Raw genomic sequence first — 20,257 nt, 5'->3', positions numbered from 1 at the left:
ACATTTCATGTAAAGGTGCAAGATCCCAATAATGAATGTAACTGAACTGTATATCCCTAAAATGTACCAATAAACTCAATAAAATTTTAAAAAAGTACTAAACTTACTGGTAGATAAGTTAGGTAGAACTCTTGAGGACATTGGCATAGGAAAAGACTTATGAAAAATCCTCAGTAGCACAGACTAGCACAATATGAATGTAACTGTACTGTATCCCTAAAATGTACCAATAAACTCAATAAAATTTTAAAAAAGTACTAAACTTACTGGTAGATAAGTTAGGTAGAACTCTTGAGGACATTGGCATAGGAAAAGACTTATGAAAAATCCTCAGTAGCACAGGAACTAGCACAAAGAATCAACAACTGGGATCTCATCTTTTAAAAAGCTTCTGCACTGCAAGAGAAACCACCAACAGAGCTAAGAAACAACATATGATGTGGGAAAAAACTTTACCAGCTGTTCCTCAGACAAAGGTCTACTATCTAGAATGTATAAAGAACTAAAAAAAAAAACAGACCTCCAAATATAAAAACCTGATTAAAAAATGGTGATCCGAACTAAACAGACATTTCTCAAACAAGTAAAAGCCCCAAATAAATATATGAAAAAATGTTCAACATCATGATCATTTGAGAGCTGCAGATGAAAACAGATTCCACCTCATCCCAGAAATAATGGCTTCTATCAAGAAATCAACCAATAAAAAATGCTGATAGAACTGTGAGGAGAAAAGAACCCTTCTTATTGTTGGTGGGAGTGCATATTGCTGCAACCACTGTCAAAATCAATATGAAGATACCTCAAAAAACTAGGATTAGAAATCCCATTTGACCCAGCTATTCCTGTGCTGGGTATCTTCCCAAAAGAATTAAAAGAATCATTCCACAGTGATATATGCTCACCTATATTTATAGCAGCACAGTTTGCAATAGCTAAAACTTGGAAACAGCCCAATTACCCAGCAACTGGACACTGGACAAAGAGGATGTAAGTTTTTTCTTATGTAAAATGGAGTATTACTCAGCCATAAAATAGATATTTAGAGATATTTATAGATAAGTGTATGCATATTGAGGCCATACTCAAGTGAAATAAATAGGACACAAGTGCAAATACTGAATAGTTTCTCTGGTGTGAAAAACTAAAAGTGTAAACAAGGATAAACATGTATAATTGATATTGTGTAATAGGAAGAAAAGGTATAAAGGTGTAGGGGAAATAGGAGGGGTAGGGGAGAGGTAAGAAGGGAAAAGAAAGAATATGAGAAAAGGAAAAAATGGAAACAAAGTTTTGTAAATAGGGAATCATGAAGGGGCTGAAGGGAGGGCAGGGAAATGGGGAAAAAAATAAGAACCAAGATACACCATGTAAAGGTACAAGATCCCAATGATGAATGTAACTGTATTATATCTTAAATTGTACCAATAGACTTAATCTTAAAAATATTATTGTTGACTTTTTTCCACGTGATTAAAAATTAGAATCTTGAAAATAATAAGTAAAATTACTCAATGTAGATTATGGAACAATTCAAAATAATTAGAAATTTTAATATGTGAATTTTCTCATCTGTTGTTTTACAGATATATACTTTGTTTTTGCATGATTTGCAAACATTGAAATGATCTAATTTATTTATCCATCTAAGGATAAAAATCATTTCTTTATGATATTGTCTTGTTTGTGTTCAATACATCTGCAATGAACATTTTTCATGTATTTTTTAGCATATGTGGCTCTCCACATTGCTCTGTGTTAAATACGGTATAATGTTTACTATCTTTATTCCAGTACTTGATAGTTTATATTTAATTAAATGACAGGATTTCGGTTTTTATTCAGCTAATGATGTATACCATGTAACACTATCTTATTAATTCTAGTAATTATTTGCTGATTCTTTAATTTTTTAAACATATAGCATAATGCTGTATGGCAGTGAAGACAGCTTTATGTGTTCCATATTACTCTCAAGGATTCAGTTTTTCTCTCTTCCTTGTGTTTTTTTGGCATCCATTGATATGATTTTAAGATATTGGTTTTTAAATTTTGTAATTTAAAGGGTGACATTAACTATTCAATAAATAAATCTATATATTTTTCAGCTTTTTTTTTCATTGTAGTCTATAATCCTAAGTGAATATTAACAATGCTAATATCTGTTGAGCAATTTGTAATGTTATTTTGATATTTCTTTAGTTTTCTGAAGGGTAATATTTAAATATTAAGTTGAATTCTTTGTTCTTTCCTAATGCATGCATTCATTGTTTGAAATTCCTCCAGAAGTATTCCCAGAAACAACAAGATATGAATTCATTTTCATCTTCTTAAAGTTGGTTCTTTAATATTTTTCTATTTATATTTTTGCTAGTGTATGTTTTCAGCACATAATGATTCCATTCTTTGTGAGGATCAAGTACATGTCCATAAATCATCTTAATACTTTTTTAAATCCTATTTTCTTCCCATCTTTTTATCTTCATCTCTTGTTCCCTTTCCTATTTGCAAAAGATCTTTCCTATTAGTGAAGTACTTAGTATTTTATTAAGACTTTCATTTGACAATGGTCATATAAAAATCATGATGTAATCTCTAATTATTAGTAATTTTCTAAGTATGTTTTTACTGTCAGTTTCTAGTTTCACTCAACATGATGTGAAAGTTAATTTCCCTTCTCTGGGCATTAAGACGTAACATGGTCTATATTGGTGTGTATTTCTTATAATTTCTGAGGAGATTATCTACCTGACAGATGATACTACTGGTTTGTACTATACAAATGCCAATTTTTAATATTAATACACGTTTGCAGTACATGCATTTTGCAATAACCTGAGGAAATGTGTACATGTTCATGACACAGCTTGGTTCTTTTCTTTAATCCCCTTGCCTCCTGTCTCCATCCTTCAAATTATTTTTCCCCATTGTTGATACATTAATTTTATCTTGGTTTATGACACATACTGTTTACATTTATTGAGATTATTAGGTACCTGTACTTGGCATAACTTTATTTATTCTATCTGTTTCTCTTTCCTTCTCCCCACTTTGCTCATCCTCTGTCTCCTAGACCCTTTCCCACTGGCTTGGGATCTGTTTCCTTCTATTCATCCTTTATTGTGCTATTTCTTTGTACTTTTCCTTACTCATATGAGGGATGCTATACAGTATTTTAAACTTGTGTGTCTGATTTATTTCTCTCAATATTATACTTTCCAGGTGCATTCATTCTCCTGCAAATGTTTCAAATTTGTCATTTATAACCAGGTAGCGTTGTATTGTGTATAGATGCCACACTTTCTTCATCTGTTTATCTACTGATGGACATACAGGCTGCTCCCAGTATAGTATTATGAACCATACTGCTATAAACATTGGTATGCATGTATCTCCGTAGTATGGTGTCTTAGGATCTTTGGGGAAGATACCTACAAGGGGGATCATTGTGTGTTCTAATCAGGGCTTACTAGATTCAGTGGCTTGCAGGAGAGCAAATTTAATGCATGACACATACATTTACAAGATTGACCTACAATATTCACTTAGAGAGTCAAATGCAGAATAGTGCAAAGATCTGCTTGTACACCTGAGAACTGAAGGATCCAGTCAAGGTCACAGAGCCCACAGAAATGTCTGTGCAAGTTTGTATCTGTGCCAAAAGGCTGAAGAATCTGTGCCAGAAGGCTAAGGGATCTACACTAAGAGCCAAGAAATGATGCTCAAGATAGAAGACTAGAGCTTCCCCAAAGCAAATAGCAGCCATTCCTGGTGACAATGAGGATCCAAGATCCTCCAAGGGGAATAGCTGAGACCTTATCTGGAAGACCAGCAGCAACAAGCTTCTCCAGGAAAGTCAGCAATGTACAATCTTCCCCTCCCCTTCTCCATTTATAGGATCTTCCAGCAACAATCATCAGGTGGGTCTTCTACACCCAGAACCATGCTGAATCAGTACAGCTGAGTGTTCCCACTCAAGTTGACCATCAATTAATACACTACACTAGATAATATGGAATTTCTAAGTTTAGTTCTGTAAGGAAATCCCATACTAATTTTCATAGTAGGTCTATGATTGTATAGTCACACCAAAAGTGTAGAAGGGTTCCTTTCTCACCACAGCCATCACCAGCTTTTGTTATACTTTGATTTATTGATGATTGCCATTCTTTCTGCTGTAAATGAAACCTAGATTGTTTTACATCTCACTAATGACAAAAAATGTTGGATGTTTTCTCATATGTATTTTTTGGCCATTTGGATTTCTTATTCTAACAAATGTCTGTTTATTTCACATGGGTAAATCCCTATTGGATAGTCTGCTATCTTTTTAGGTAGTCTGCTGTTTTTTCAGTTATTAGTTCCCTGTCTGAGGAATGGCTGCCAGAAATTTTTTCCAAGTACCTTATTGTCTCTTTACTTATGGATTCCTTTGTTGTAAAGGTTTTAAAATTGATGTAATCCCATTTGTTGATTTTTATTGTTGTTATTTGTTCAACTGGGTTCTGTTTTAAAAATCCTTCCCTACCCTTATGCCTTCCAGAATTTTACCAGTTTTATCTTTCTATGGGTTCCATATTTCTGTTTTCATGTTTACATCTTGTATCCACTTTGATTTATATTTAGCACATGGAGAGAGATATGCTTCCAGTTTCAATCTTCTGCAAACAGATAACTAGTTTTCCTAGCATCATTTGTTAAATACTTTCTTTCAACATATACTTTTTGCCCCTTTATCAAAGATTAAGTAGCTGAATGTGTCTGCAGTTGTTTCCTTATCTTCCATTCTGTTCTACTGATCCATATGACTCTTTTAGTTACAGTAATATGCTATTTTTACTACTGTTGCTTTGTAGTATAGCTTGAAGTCAGGTACATTGATGTCTCCTGCTTTGCTTTTATTGCCTAAGATTGCTTTTGCTGTTCTGCATCTCTTCTAGTTCTACGTGAATTTCAAGATTGTATTCTCTATATCTGTAAAGTATGCTTTTGATTTTTTATTGGGATTACATTGAGTCTGTATAACAGTTTTTGCAGTATGGTCATTTTTGTTATTTGTTTTGGTTTTTGAGACAGTCTCACTATGCAGCCTAGAATGGCCTTGAATTCAGTATAAGTCCAGGCTGGCCTAAAAGTGCAATTCTCCTGCCTCAATCTCCAAGTATGAGTATTACAGGCATGTGTCACCATGCCACACAGGGGTATGGTCATTTTGATACTATTGGTTCTGCCTCTCTAGGAGCAGGGCACATGTTTCCATTTTCTGATTTCCCCTTCAATCTTCTTTGACAGAATACTGTAATTTTCTTTGAGGAGTTCTTTTGCTTTCTTGGCTAGGTCAATTCTTACAGTACATATTTTTTGATGCTATCATGAATGGTATTGTTTTTATATATTTCTTCTTAAGCTCATAATTGGTGTACACAAAAGCTAATAATTTTGTATGACACTTTTGTATCCTGTTTGTTGTGAGGGACCTGGTGCATGAAATAGTATTTTCTATTCTTTATTTTTTAGTCTATGGATATTGTTTTGGATTAGCTAAGTTTCTTGAATGAAACATACTCTTGGGATCTGTTTTTTGATGCAATATTCCAATCTATGTCTTTGAATTGGAGAGTTGAAAACACTAATGCTGGGAAATACTAATTAGATGTGTTAATGACTCAATATCATTACTTTCTTTCTCTGTTAGTGACTCCTTTTCTTTGCTTTTCCTATCATTTTGTGTTGTTGTCATTGATTTTGCTTGGTTTTTTATTGCACATGGGTTTTTAATTATACAGACACTCCTTTTTTAACAACTGAAGTGTTTCCATGACTATATCATTAAGTGAATCGGTTGCTAAATGAGAAATTATATGTAGCTTGTCCATTACAATATTCAAAACAATGAAATGATCAAAAGAAACTCCAACTTGATGACTTTGATTTTATTTCCATAATTCTTACATGCAGTACTGTAATGGATAAAAGAACATAAAATTACAGAATTGTACTGTACAGCAAGTCAATGAAAATTGCAATATTTATAAATAAGGTATACTGTATGAAAAAAGACATTTAGGCTCTATGAACAAGATCACAAAATTGGACAACAACAATAAAAAAGACCAGTGATAAATATGAGCACTGGGGCCATAAAACTGAACAGCATGTCTGGGTCATAATTTCACACACTACACAGGTAGTTAAATGAGGACTATCTATATTAGACATCATACTATCAAAATACTTCAATGAAAACTATTTGTTTTTCTAAAGAACATATGCACTCCAATAACCTTTAAAATAAAATATAGCAGCCACCAACAATCATCACATCAACTAGGTTCAGGCAGAATTGATCACTCAGATGTCAGAAATGGCATGGATGAAAATTATTCAGAAAATCACCAAGATATGATTTAGCAACATATAAGATGCTTATCAAGAATCACTTTGCAAAACAGGTGCAATCCAGATATGATATTTACCAACAATAATGTGTCTATTCCTGTGTTTTCTCACATGCCCTTTTCTGGTATCTTAGCAGCTTCTGTGAATTCTTTAAGGTTACACTGGCCACATAGCTGACATTGCTGGAAGCTGTGTTTTGAATAAACAGTTTTGCCTCATTAATGAAGAAGCTCCTTCAGGTCATTGCAAAGGAACAATGAAACTAAAATCTGCTCAACTCTGTAAAAAATCACTGTAAGTGCAAAATATCTTTGACAGTGAAATTACCATTAATGGAGCCACTATTCTGTCCATCTTTGCAGTAAATACTTTGGAGGATAGACATATGAACTATGTAGCAAAGGAGCATACTAGGCAGGAGTACAAAACAAAGAGTAAACAAAACAATTACAGAGCCAAGAAGAGTAGTGATAATTGATTTTCAATTGTTTTGTATCTTTCCTAAGTGTATATATAACCCTTGAGAAGATGTGAGCATTCACATTATTATACACTTTATATATGCCAAAAAAATTTCAAAGATAACTCATTTTGAAAGAGTTTTTTTAAGTCTGAGAATTTAACTCCAAATTAATCAGTTTTATTCTCACCTGAGGAACTGTTGTAAGCAGAGTATATAGAAGCAAGCCAAATTAAAAGAGTTCAGTGATAAATTTTTGGGCTGTTTGACCCAGTTGTTCTGCCTATATGTGATTGACATATCTCATAAGACCATGCTCCAAATCATTCCCTTTTGCATCAAAATAGGATGACAAGAAATTAAATGCAAAGGGGGAGAATTTGACAAAAAGAAAAAGTCATGACAAGGATAAGCCAATATATTTCAGTAATAACCATGAATGTTAATGATCTCAATTCACCAATCAAAATAAATAGATTAGTAGATTGAGTTGAATACAAGAAGCACACTTAATTCAAAAAGAAACTCATAGACTGAAAAATAAAGGGTGGAAAGCAATACTCAAAGCAACAGGAACCTGAAAAAAAGCAGGAGTACCTGTCCTCTTTGCAGATCAAATGGATTTCAAACCACTGTTGCAGAAGGAACTGGTAAGTGACACAAAGGGATGCAAAAGTGGGTAAAACAAAAACGTTTACTTTGCTAGCAAAGGGTAAGCCTTGACCAAGGGCTCTGCAATATGACCAACCCTGTGCTGGGTTACAATCTACCTTTTATAGGAGTTTTACAATCATGACCTCATTTTAGGTAGTTCGATAAGACTTTCCTGTTCTCTCAGTTCCCATCACAGATGTACAATCATGGTCACAGGACAGTTTAACTTTAACCCAAATGTAGTAGCCCAAATGTAGCATCTTCTTTGTGATTAGGATGTTTATTTTTAGGATCCACTTAGTTAGCTATTCTTGTCCACAAGAGTGGGGGTCAGGGTTAGGAAAGCAGGACTGGTGACATTCCTTTCATCTTAACTCTTTCATAGTCATAAAATTTACAGAAGCCAAGAGTTGGTTCTTTGAAAGAATAAACAAAAGACAAACCTTTAATCAACTTTACCCAAAAAAAGACCCAAATCCAAGCAATTAGGCATGAAAAGGGTGGAATTCCAATGGACAAAACAGAAATGCACACAATCACCAATGCCTACTTTGAGAACTTATATGCCAGTAAGATGGAAAACACAGAAGAAATGGATGGATTCCTAGATATGTATGAATTACATATTGAACAAAGAATACCTAAAAATTCTAAACAGCCCAATATCAATCAATGAAATTGGAAACAATTAAAATCTTACTAAGGGGAAAAAAAGCCAGAGTTCTGGTGGCTTCACTGCTGAATTGTACAAGACATTTAGAGAAGAACTATTGCCACTACTGTTCAAACTCTTCAATGAAATTGAAAGGGAGGCAATACTCACAAATTCATTCCTAGAAGCAAGTATGATCTTGATCCCAAAAGCAGAGAAAAGCCCAACCAAAAAAGAGAATTATAGGGCAACCTCATTAACGAACACAAATGCAAAAATCATCAGTAAGATACTGGCAAACAGAATGCAGAGGATCATCAAAAGGATCATACACCCTGACCAAGTGGGATTCATCCCAGGAATACAGGAATGGTTCAATATACTCAAATCAATAAATGTAATCCAGTCTATCTCAACCTGATAAAAGCCATCTATGATACCTCAACAGCCAATATCATACTAAATGGTCAAAAACTGAAATCCTTCATACTAAAATCAGGAACAAGACAAAGATGTACACTATAACCACTCCCATTCAATATAGTTTTGGAAACATTAGCCATAATAATTAGAAAAGAAAAATATATAAAAGGAATAAAGATAGAAAATTAAGAAGTTAAATTGTCATTTTGGGGTGGAGCAAATCTACATAGTTTTGGGAAAAAATCATTTCACAATTGCATTATGATTAGGCCTAGTTCTCCTATCTACAAGCCAGCTATAGCATCTCAAGATATAACTCCACTTTGGCCTCTGGTCATAGCTAAAACCTCAATAGTCTAGTGATGTTGTAATTCTCCAGGATAAGATTAGACCAGCTAAAGACTTCTCAGGAGAAACAAAATCTTCATCTGCATAGTTCTTCATTGTTCTAGGATTTTTCTGCTGCTGCCAACAATGACTGACCCCTGAGTAACCTTTTACATTTGCTACTCACCCTGTATACTGAACTCTCTCTGCCCTGAGTCATCTTTTATATTTGTTTCTTCTGATGTACTGAATAAAGGTGTGCCAAGCTCATAGGCTTTTGTCTTTGTTGCCCAAAGCAGCACTGATCAGGCCCAAAGCTCACCTTCTTCTCAAAGTCTCATTTTTTCTATCTTTCCTGTATAAAAAGTTACTTTGTGCTGTTGTGGCTTGCAGGAGACTGGGACTTAATGCAGAGGTGCTAGTAATGTCCCCTTTCCCTGTTCCCTACAGTCATTATTTGCAGATGACATGATAGTCTATATAGAAGACCCCAAGAACTCCACCAGAAGTCTTCTACACTTCATAACCAAATTCAGTAGAGAAGCTGGATACAAGGTCAAGATACAAAAATCAATAGCTTTCCTGTACATAAGCAATGGACTCACAAAAAAAGGAACTGGAGACACAAATCCCTTCACAATAGCATCAAAAAAAAATGAAATACCTAGGAATGAATCTGATGAAATAAATCAAAGACCTCTACTCTGAAAACTATAGCACTCTGAAAAAAAGAGATGGAAGAGGATATCAAAAAATGGAAAGGCATCCCTTGCTCCTGGGTAGGAAGAACCAATATAGTGAAAATGGCCATACTACCAAAACTGCTATATAGATTCAATGGATTCAATGTGATCCCAATTGAAATTCTAGCAGCATACTTCTAAAACCTTAATAAAACAATCCAAAAATTCATTTGGAACAAGAAGAGACCCTAGGCAAAAGCAATTCTAGGCAATAAAGACAAGGTAGAGGGTATCACAATCCCCAACTTGGAACTCTATCACAAAGTTACTGGGATGAAAACAGCGTGCTACTGGCAACGAAACAACCCAAAATCAGTGGAATAGATTAGAAGATGCAAAAAATACTACAGAAAGCTCCTCTATTTTACCTGTGTCTGCTCTAGATTTATTAATCATATCTTGCACTATAGGCACAAACTCTTCTACCTGAGAAATTATTTCAGATTTCATTTTTTCCAGGTTCTCTTTGTCACCAGTTCAGATAGTCCAGGTGGTTGAGTATCAGATTGTCCCATCTTTTTGCCTTTTGAAGTTTCCTTAGTTGATCTCAAAGTCTGATTTTTAAAAAAATTAATTTCATTGGTACGTTTATGGTATACAATATAATTAGATTCATCATTGGAAATTTGCATCTTTACATAATCTTTGTTCTCATTTTCCCCCATTTCCCTGCCCTCCCTTCATCCCCTCCAACCCTCCCTGTCTACAAAGACTTTATTTCTACTTTTTTCTTTTTCTCATATTAATTCCTTTCCCTTCTTTTTCTTCTGCTACCTCTCCAATTTCCCCTTTTCCTTTGAACCTTTTCTTCCTATTTCACATTATCTCTTACATCTTTTAGTCCTTATTTATACTTTCAGTTTCTCACACTACAGAAGCTATTTGGTATTTACACATATGTGTCCCATTTATTTTGCTTAAGATATTGCCTCACTGTGCACCCATTTAGCTAAGCGTCTCTATTTTCTAATTCTTTATGGTTGAGTAATAACTGATTTTATTTTGAAAACCACATTTTCTTTAGCCAGTCTCCGGTTGGTGGGCAATTGGGCTGCTTCCAAGTATTAGCTCTCATGAATTGTCCTGCTATGAACATGGGTGCACATATATCACTGTGGAATGATTCTTTTTATTCTTTTGGGAACATGTCCAGAGGGAAATAGCTGGATCAAATGGGACTTCCAATCCTAGTGCTTTCAGATATCTCTATACTGATTTCCACAGTGGTTCCACCAGCAGTGGAGCAGGGTTCCTTTTTTCCCACAGCCCCACCAGAATTTGTTATTGTTTGATTTCATGATAGCAGCCATTCTTCCTGGGATGAGGTGGAATCTCAGCATTATTTTTATTTGCATCTCTGAAATGATCAGTGATGTTGAACATTTTTTTCATATGATTATTTTCTATTTCCACTTCTTTGAGAAAATGTCTGTTCATTTCAAATGCCCAACTTTGGACTAAGTGTTTAAGTTTGGGAAAACTGATTCTTTAAAGTTCTTTATATATTCTAGATAGTAGAACTGTGTCTGAGAAACAGCTGGTAAAAATGTTTTCCCACATTGTGATTTGTCTCTTCACACCGTTGTTTGTTTCTCTTGCTGTTCGGAAGCTTTTTAATAAGATATCCCACTTGTTGATTGTTTGTGCTATTCACAGGCAACTGAGGTTTTGTTTCTAAAATCTTTCCTTACTCCAATGTCTTCAAGAGTTCTACCTAACTTCTCTTCCAGCCAGTTTATGGTTTCTGTTTTAATATTTATATATTTAATCCATTTAAATTTTAGTTTAGTGCACAGTGAGAAATATAGGTCTAGTTTTAATTTTTGACAAATTGAAACCCAGTTTTTCCAGCACTATCTATTAAAGAGGCTATCTTTTCTCCATTGAGGGTGTTTGACTCTTTTGTCAAAGATGAGGTGGTTCAGTGTGTCTGGAGTTGTTTCTGCATCTTCTAATCTGCTCCACTGGCCCTCAGGTCTATTTTTTGCCATTACCATGATGTTTTTATCACAGTAGCTTTATAGTATAGTCTCAAGTTGGGGAATGTTGATATCCCCTACCTTGTCTTTATTGCCTATAATTGCTTTTGCTATTCTAGGTCCCTTCTTCCAAATGATTTTTTGTATTGTTTTCTCTAGTTCTGTGAAATATACTGTTGGGATTTTAATTGGGATTGCACTGAATGTATATAGCAGTTTTGAAATATGACCATTCTCACTATATTTGTTCTTCCTACACAGGAAGAGGGAACATATTTCCATTTTCTTGTATCCTCTTTTATCTCTTTTTTCAGTTTGGTATATTTTTAAAGTAGATTTATTTTACTTCCTTCATTATATTGATTCCTAGATATTTCATTTTTGGGGGGGAAGCTATTGTGGAAGGAATTGTTTCCCTAATTTCTCTCTCAGTGGATCTGTTATTTCTGTACAAGAAGATTATTAATTCTTGAGTGTCACCTTTGTATCCAGCTACTCTACTGAGTCTGTTAATTAAGTCTAAAAATCTTGTGGTGGGTTTTTTGGTCTTCTATGTAGAGTATCATATCATCAGCAAATAATGACAGTTTAAATCTTCCTTTCCTATCTTTATTCAATTTATTTGTTTCACTTGTCAAATTGCTTAGGTTAATATTTCCAGAAGTATACTGAACAGGAGTTGTGATAGTGCACATCCTCGTCTTGTTCTTGATTTTAGCATGAAAGTTTTCAGTTTTTGACCATTTAGTATGATGTTGGTGGTTGGTTTTTCATAGATAGCCTTCATTAGGTTGAGATAAATACCATCTGCTCCTATTTTCTGTAGGTTTTTATCATGAATGGGTGTTGAATTTTGAAAATGCTTTTTCTATGTCTATTAAGATGATCATATGACTTTTTCCTTGGCTCTGTTAACATGGTGTATTATATTTATTGATTTTGCATATGTTGAACCATCCTTGCGTCCCTGGAATAAATCCAACTTGGTCAGGGTATATGATCTTCTTGATGGCCCTCTGCATTCTCTTTATTTGTTTCTTTGTTTGTTTGATACCAGGAATTGAACTCAGGACCTTACACTTGTGAGGTAAGCAGTGGAACCCCTGAGCTATATCCCCAGCCCTCCTCTGCATTCTGTTGGCCAGTATCTTACTGAGGATTTTTTGCATGTATGTTCATTAGGGAGATTACCCTGTAGTGCTCTGTATTGGTTGGGTCTTTCTCTGCTTTTGGAATCAGAATAACATTTGCTTACAGGAATGAATTGGAAGTATTGTTCCCTTTCAATTTCGTTGAAGAGCTTAAAGAGTAGCGGCAGTAGTTCCTCTCTAAATGTCTTGTAGAACTCAGCAGTGAAGTCATCAATACCTGGGCTTCTCTTTGTTGTAAATATTTAATTACATTTTCAATTTCACTTATTGTAATTTGGATGTTTAGAATTTTTATATCTTTTTCATTCAACTTTGGTAATTCATGTGTATCTAGGAATCTGTCCATTTCTCTTTTTTTTTCCACTTTATTAGAGTACAAGTTCTCGAAGTAGGTATTGATGATCCTCCATATATCTGCTGAATTTGTTGTGGCTTCAACTTTTTCATTCCTAATTGCATGGCCTTGAGCCTTTTCTTTCCTTTTCTTGATAAGGTGGGCTAAGGGTTTATTGATATTATCTATTCTTTTTAAAAATAACAAATTCTTTGATTTGTTGATTTTTTATCATTCTCTTAATCTCCATTGCATTGATTTCTGCTCTGCTCTTTGTAATTTCCTCCCTGTGCTGAGCATTGGGTTTGCTTTACTCTTCTTTTTCTAGGAGCTTTAGGTTAGCATTAGGTTGTTTAACTGAGCTCAGTGTTTTCCTAGTATGAACAGTCACTGCTATGAATTTCCCTCATATGTCTGTTTTCATTGTGTCCCATAGATTCCTTTATGTTGTATTGGTATTATCATTTAATTGTAGAAACTGTTTAATTTCTTAATTTCCTCTGTGACTCACTGGTTATTTAAGAGCGTCTTATTCAATTTCTATATTTTTGTAACATTCTTGTGGTTTCTTATGCTATTGATCTCCAGTTTAATTGCACTGTGGTCTGATAATATACAGGGAATAACTTCAATTCTTTTGAATTTAATTAAACATATTCTATGAGCTAGCATGAGGTCTATTTTAGAGAATGACCCATGTGCAACCAAAAAAAGCATGTGTATTCTTATTTTGTGGGGTGGAACACTCTGTAGACACCTATTAAGTACATTTGTTCAAAAGTTTGATTCAGTTCTAGTGTTTTGTTATTGATTTTTGTCTAGATGATCATTCTACCTGTGACACTGCATTACTGAGGTCCCCCACTACAACTGTATTAGTGCTTATTTGATTTTTCATGTCCATTAATATTTCTTTTGTATAGTTGGGGACATTAGTATTTAGTGCATATATATTTATGATTGCCATCTCTTCCTCTTTGATTGTTCCCTTTACAAGGATGTAGTGACATGTGTCTCTCTTAGTTCTAGTTTGAAATCTAGTTTGATGAAAAAAAGATAGCTACCCCTGCTTTCTTCTGGGTTCCTGTCCCATGGAAAACTGTTTCCCATTCTTTTACTTTCAGTCTATGAATTTCTTTTCAAACTAGGTGTGTTTCATATATGCAGCATATTGGTGGATTTTTATTCTTAATCCATTCTGCTAGTCTATTTCTCTTGATTGATGAATTGAGGCCATTAACATTGATAGTTATAACTGATATGAATTGACTTACCCTTATCATGTTATTTTCCTGTTGTTGGTTCTTTTGCTTTTTGTTTTTCCCTGCTTTTCCTGTAATTTCCTGCCCTGCCAAATGGATTTGCTGTTAGGGCTCATGGAGACTTTCATTGTCTTTTTCCAGGATATTGTTTAAAATTGTTTGTGTTGCTAGTTCATGAAGTTTCTCAGGTGTTCTTTGTTGTGGAAGTATCTTATTTCCCCATCAATTTTGAAAGACAGTTTTGCAGGATGCATCAATCTAGGTTGGAGGCTGTCTTCTTTTAGGACTTGATATAACTCACTCCAGGCTCTCCCTGACTTGAGGATTTGTGTTGAAGAGTGTGCTGTGATGCTGATGGGCTTCGCTTTGCATTTCATTTCTTTCTGTTTTCTAACTGCTTGTAGTAATTTACTTCTTCTGTTGCATTTCTGGGATCTTGACAATTATATATCTAGGTGTAGATTTTTTTTATGTCTGGTTGGAGTCCTATATACCTCACTTATCTGTGCATCAAATTCTTTCTCTCTGTTTGGGAAGTTTTGTATCATTAACTCTGCAAAGTTATTTTCTGCCATTTGTACCTTCTCCTGCTTTTCATCGACTCCTATCAGTCTTATATTATTCTTCTTTGCATCATCAAGGAGTTGCTGTATCAATTTTTCATAGTCCCTTGCTATTTTTATGAGATGTCTCCTTTCATGGTCACTGACCACAATCCTGTCATCTATGTCTGATAGTCTATCTTCACATTGGCTCATTCATTGGTGAATTCTTTCAATAGAGTTTTTAATCTCCTGGATATCTGTTTGACTCTGTTTCATGTATTCCATTGCTTTTCTATGTTGGGCATTCATTGCTTCCATCTTGGTCTCGAGCTGATCTTTTTTTTTTTTTATCTGTTTTTGTTCTAGAGTCTCTAATCATGTCTTTCATTCTGCTCAGCATCTCAAAGGCATCTGGGAAATCATTTCTTTTTTGAATTTTTCTACAGCCTCTTTCATTTGTTTTGTTACTTTCTGTACTGTCAGTTCAGGGTGTCTAGGTGATTTATTATCAGGTTTTTTCCACATCATTTATCCAGAGAATTTGCCTTTGGTGAGCTAGAATTTTGGGTTTGTTCCTTGCTTAGGTGTCTTCTCTTTTCTCTTTTTGTTGTTTGTACTATTTTTGGTTTGATTCCTGGGTTGATAGTTCAGTACTGCTTATTGTATCTTTGTTCCTTTTACATAGAATTGCTTTTCAGAAGTGTCTTCCAGATATAGCTGATCTTTAGGTTTTGAGTCTCTTAGACTCCTAGGCAATTTCATTTTCATATACCAGGAAGGACAACTGATTAGATCAATCACAACACTGTGATACAGCAAGTGGTACAATCAGCAACAATAACATCAAGCATGGATTAGAAAATGACATGTTGTAGTAAGCAATAATCTATCACCTTTAACTGTGTGAATTAAACAAAAATGGAGGACCAGCCCAAAAATATGTTTATAGTAAATATACTGTTCAATAAAGCAAATTTACCCTTCATGATGAGGGCTTAGAAAGAATTGGGCAGGAAGGGATAGATAGGTCAAAGGATCGGGGAAGGTTATAAGTGAGGCCAGATAACACGGGAAGATCATGCAAACTCTACAAAACTGTTGAATACAAGAAGAAAAGACAGAACAAAAGAACAAAGACAAGAACAACCTAACAGCAACAAAGAAGCTAGAAACTGTATTCACTTTTCTTTAAAACTAATGACAGTGAAGAGAAGGAAAAAGATAGAAGGGAAAAAGAAAGAAAGAAATCCAAATTAGGACAGGAACAGAAAGAGAAATGGACAGAGATGAAGAAAAGGGTGGGAGAGAGAAGGAGGAGAAGAAAAAAGAAAAAAGAAAAAAAATAAATTTAACAAGAATTTTTAAAAATAAAATTTAAAAAAAGAGAAAAAATAATGTTGAAATAAAAAATTAAATGTAAAAATAAAAATAAAGGGCCTCTTTCAGGTTGTGTTTCTGCTGTCACAATAGACAATGTGGGTAGCAGTGGTAAATCTAATTCAATTAGTCTCAGTAGGACAGCAGCAGTCCACTGCGATTGAGGCTGATTTCTGGCTCCAAGGCCCAAGTTGAGATCCCTGATCTCCTGTTGCATTGAACTCTACAATCCACTGCGTGTTATACCTGCCCTTCTCCTGAAGATAGTCCAGGTTCTGATGGGAAGTAGTGATCCCTCCAACTTACCAACTGTGCCTTTATCTCAGAGATTTTCTTCACTTTTCAAGTGGGCTTAAATTTTAATCAAGGAGCCTCAGAGATGCGCTCTTTCTGTTGTTTACTTCTGCTCTATCTTCTTGAGCTCAGAACAATGGCCTTTATGGCCCCCTGCACATCTTCAGTGTGGTCCAGGTACCAGCATAGCCTGTGGCCAGAGGCAGAAGGGAGGAGTGGTCAGGGGTCGGAGGGTGGGGAAGTTGGCTGGTGCTGCTGGCATCCTCAGGGCTCAGCTTCTCAACTCCTTGGTGGCCTGGGGGGTGGTGCTACTGGAAGCCCATGCAGCTCAGCTCCTCCCAGATGGCCCAAAATTAAAGATCCAATGCAAAAATAGGCATCTGAAATAAACAGATATTTCTTAAAATAGAAATAGCGAATAAACATTTCAAAAAATGTTCAATGCCATTGGTCATTCCAGAGATGAAAATGAAAAGAATGCTGAGATTCCACCTCACCCCAGAAAATGGCTGCTGTCATGAAATCAACCAGTAACAAATGCTGGAAGGTCTGTGGGGAAAAAGGACCATTGCTCCACTGTTGGCAGGAGAATAGACTGGTGCACCACTGTGGAAATTAGTATGGAGATACCTCAAAGAGGATTAGAGGTTCCACTTGACCCAGCTATTCCCCTGCTGGGAATCTTCCCAGAATATTTAAAAGAATCATACAGCAATATATGTTCACCCATGTTCATAGCAGCACATTCTGTAATAGCTAAAACTTGAAAACAGTCCAATTGCCCATCAACTGGAGACTGGATAAAGAAAATGTGTGGTTTTTTTAAATGAGTACTACTCAGACTTAAAGAATGAGAAATTAGAGATACTTATAGCTAAATGGATGCATATTGAGGTGATACTCCTAAGTGAAATAAAAAGGACACTATTTGGTGTAAAAACTGAATAGTTTCTCTGGGATGGGAAATTGAAAGTGTGAAATAAGAAATAGTGCAAAGGGGAAGGGGAACTAGAGGGGGTAGGAAAAAGAAAAGAAGGAACCAAGGGAATAAAATTAATATGAGAAAATGAAAAATGTAAACAACACATTTGAAAATAGAGAGGGATGCAGGGGTTGATGGAAAGGCAAGGGAATGGGGAAAAAATAAGAATCAAGATAGATTATGTAAAGGTACAAATCTCCAATGATAAGTATCATTGTACTGTATACCTAAAATGTACTGATAAAAATTTTTTAAATCTGTTAGCTTGATATTTTGATCCAACCATCCACACAGCAATAATTATGGAATCCCACACTCCAATCATTTGTTTGTTTGGTTGGTTGGGTTCTTTAAGCTACCAGGGATCAAACTCAGGACCTTGAGTTTGTGAGGCAGGTGGCAGCACCACTGAGCAAATCACTGGCCCTCACTCCAATCATTTTTACAGCCTAGGGTAAAGGAAAACTTTTCCCATTAGATTTAGATGATCACAAACATGCACACACACATATGTTCATGCCCATATGCATGCGCACGCACACACACACACACACACACACTCAACTATTCTAGCAAGAGAAGGTCAGACACTTCCTCCACAAATTTCCACTCTTTGAAGTCAATATGACTAACTAAAGTGATTAACAAAAGTTATTTTTAAATTTCTCTTAAATTTTCCTCCATATTTCAGGCATGTGGTCTTTGAACCACCCTCGTCTGAGACAACTCATAATCCCTGCCTTACTGTCACCCCAAGACCAGGATAACCTGAAGGAAAGACCTTCTCTGATCCCAGAGCTGGTTTTGCTAATCTTTATTATCCCATCACCCAGCTTCTTCTACTTTTTCTCGCTTTTTAAACTAATGATTGAGATGTTTCCAGAACTTCCACTTGGGGCTTTTCCTCTATTTCAATATTCTTTTCAAATAAGCTCATGTTCTACCTCAGTTAGCATGGAATTTTTAAAAAGCAACATCAACAAACAGTTCAAGGACAATAACTTTTACCTCAAAGATGGCAACAAATCTCCACTTTCTCTGGAACCCAAGCAACATATACTTGGGTATGCCCTTTTGCAGTGGCTTTGACAATGTGGGGAACATCTGGAAAACAGACTTAAAGCTAACGTTCAGAAGTTCTTGGATCGGAACACATCATGGACTTGATACTCTGCTGCCCATATAGATAAAAAAAATTCAGAACAAACAGGGCTGCTTTCGAGAAAAAAAAGAGGTATTGAGGACCCAGGAACTATATCTTTTCCCATGCATAAACCCTGCACATGAGCCTGGAGATGGCCCCATGACCTCCAAAAGTCATCACAGAGCATGGCAAGACACAGAACTGCAGATGAATTGCAAAAAAATTAAGGTTTTGCATCAGACTGAAGTTGAAGTAGGAACAAGACAGCATGCTGAGGTCCCCACAATGGACCCATCCCTATTCCACAAACCACAAGGGACTGAGGGTAGAGCAATACAAAGGCAGGTCACAGACCTTAAAGATTTCATGAAAAGGCCCTGGGTTAAGCAGATACAAACCAGCCCATCTCTATCTATTTCAGAACATCTGGTCGCTCACTTACATGTCTGGCTTCTAGGGTGATTTTGTCCATGCAACCCCTGCAACCTGAAGAAGTCATATAGTAAAGGCATCTGAGACTCTTGCCGCACTTCTCACTAGGTGGCACTGGGTCTAACATACAGCAGCAAAACAAAGGAAGACTGCACATTGTGGATCTCCCTGATTTTCATCTCCTGCTCTCTTATGCACAGGTCATACAGCCCACCTGCAGTTCTCAATGGCTGGTGATAAAATATCCACCCTCTAATATCTGAGAGATAAGAGAAGTAATATCATTCTTGGTTCTTTTTTTTTCTTTTTATTGAGTTTATTGGTACAATCTAGGTATACAATACAATTACATTCATCATTGGGATTCTGTACCTTTACATAATAGGTCTTGATTCTCATTTTTTCCCCTTGTCCCTGTCCTCCCTTCACCCCCTCCTCCCCTCCCCATTTACAAACACTTTATTTCCATTTTCTCAGTTTCTCATATTTTTTTCCTCTCCCTTATTACCTTTCCCCCATCCTTCCCACTTTTCCTACACCTTTAGCCCTTTACTTCCTATTTCACATTATTAATTATCTCATTAGGATCCTGTGTACTATTGTAGTTTTTCACACCAATGAAACTATTCAGTATTTCAGTTAAAGAAATCTCTGTATGAACATTAAAAATAGGAAACCCTAAAATAAAACTAAAAAGGAAAGTAAAAGAGAAAAGGCAACGATGTAACATCAAAATAATCCTTAATTCTGGAGATGAAAATGGTCCCGAACATATTTAAATTGCTTCTTGCTCTTATAGTCTTATCTTATTCTTTTTTCATTATTTAGAGAATACTTTATTAGTTTCTGTAATCAAAGCCATGTAGATATGACCTTACATATTTAATACAATGTGTTACCTCTGTACACATGGAAAAAAATAAAATAAAATAAATTAACATTTCTAGACCAATATGGTTGTCCATTTCTGTACAATGCCAAGTCAACACAGTAAATTGGGATGACTTTTTCCAAAGTTCGCAGCACCGTTAAAGTTTCCCAAAATTCAATTTATATATACGTATGTGTGTGTGTATGTGTGTGTGTGTGTGTGTGTATA

Source organism: Fukomys damarensis, unplaced genomic scaffold (assembly GCF_012274545.1).
Source record: "Fukomys damarensis isolate Sample0158 unplaced genomic scaffold, DMR_v1.0_HiC HiC_scaffold_24, whole genome shotgun sequence".
NCBI lineage: Eukaryota > Metazoa > Chordata > Mammalia > Rodentia > Bathyergidae > Fukomys > Fukomys damarensis.
Note: the sequence above shows the minus strand (reverse complement) of the source record.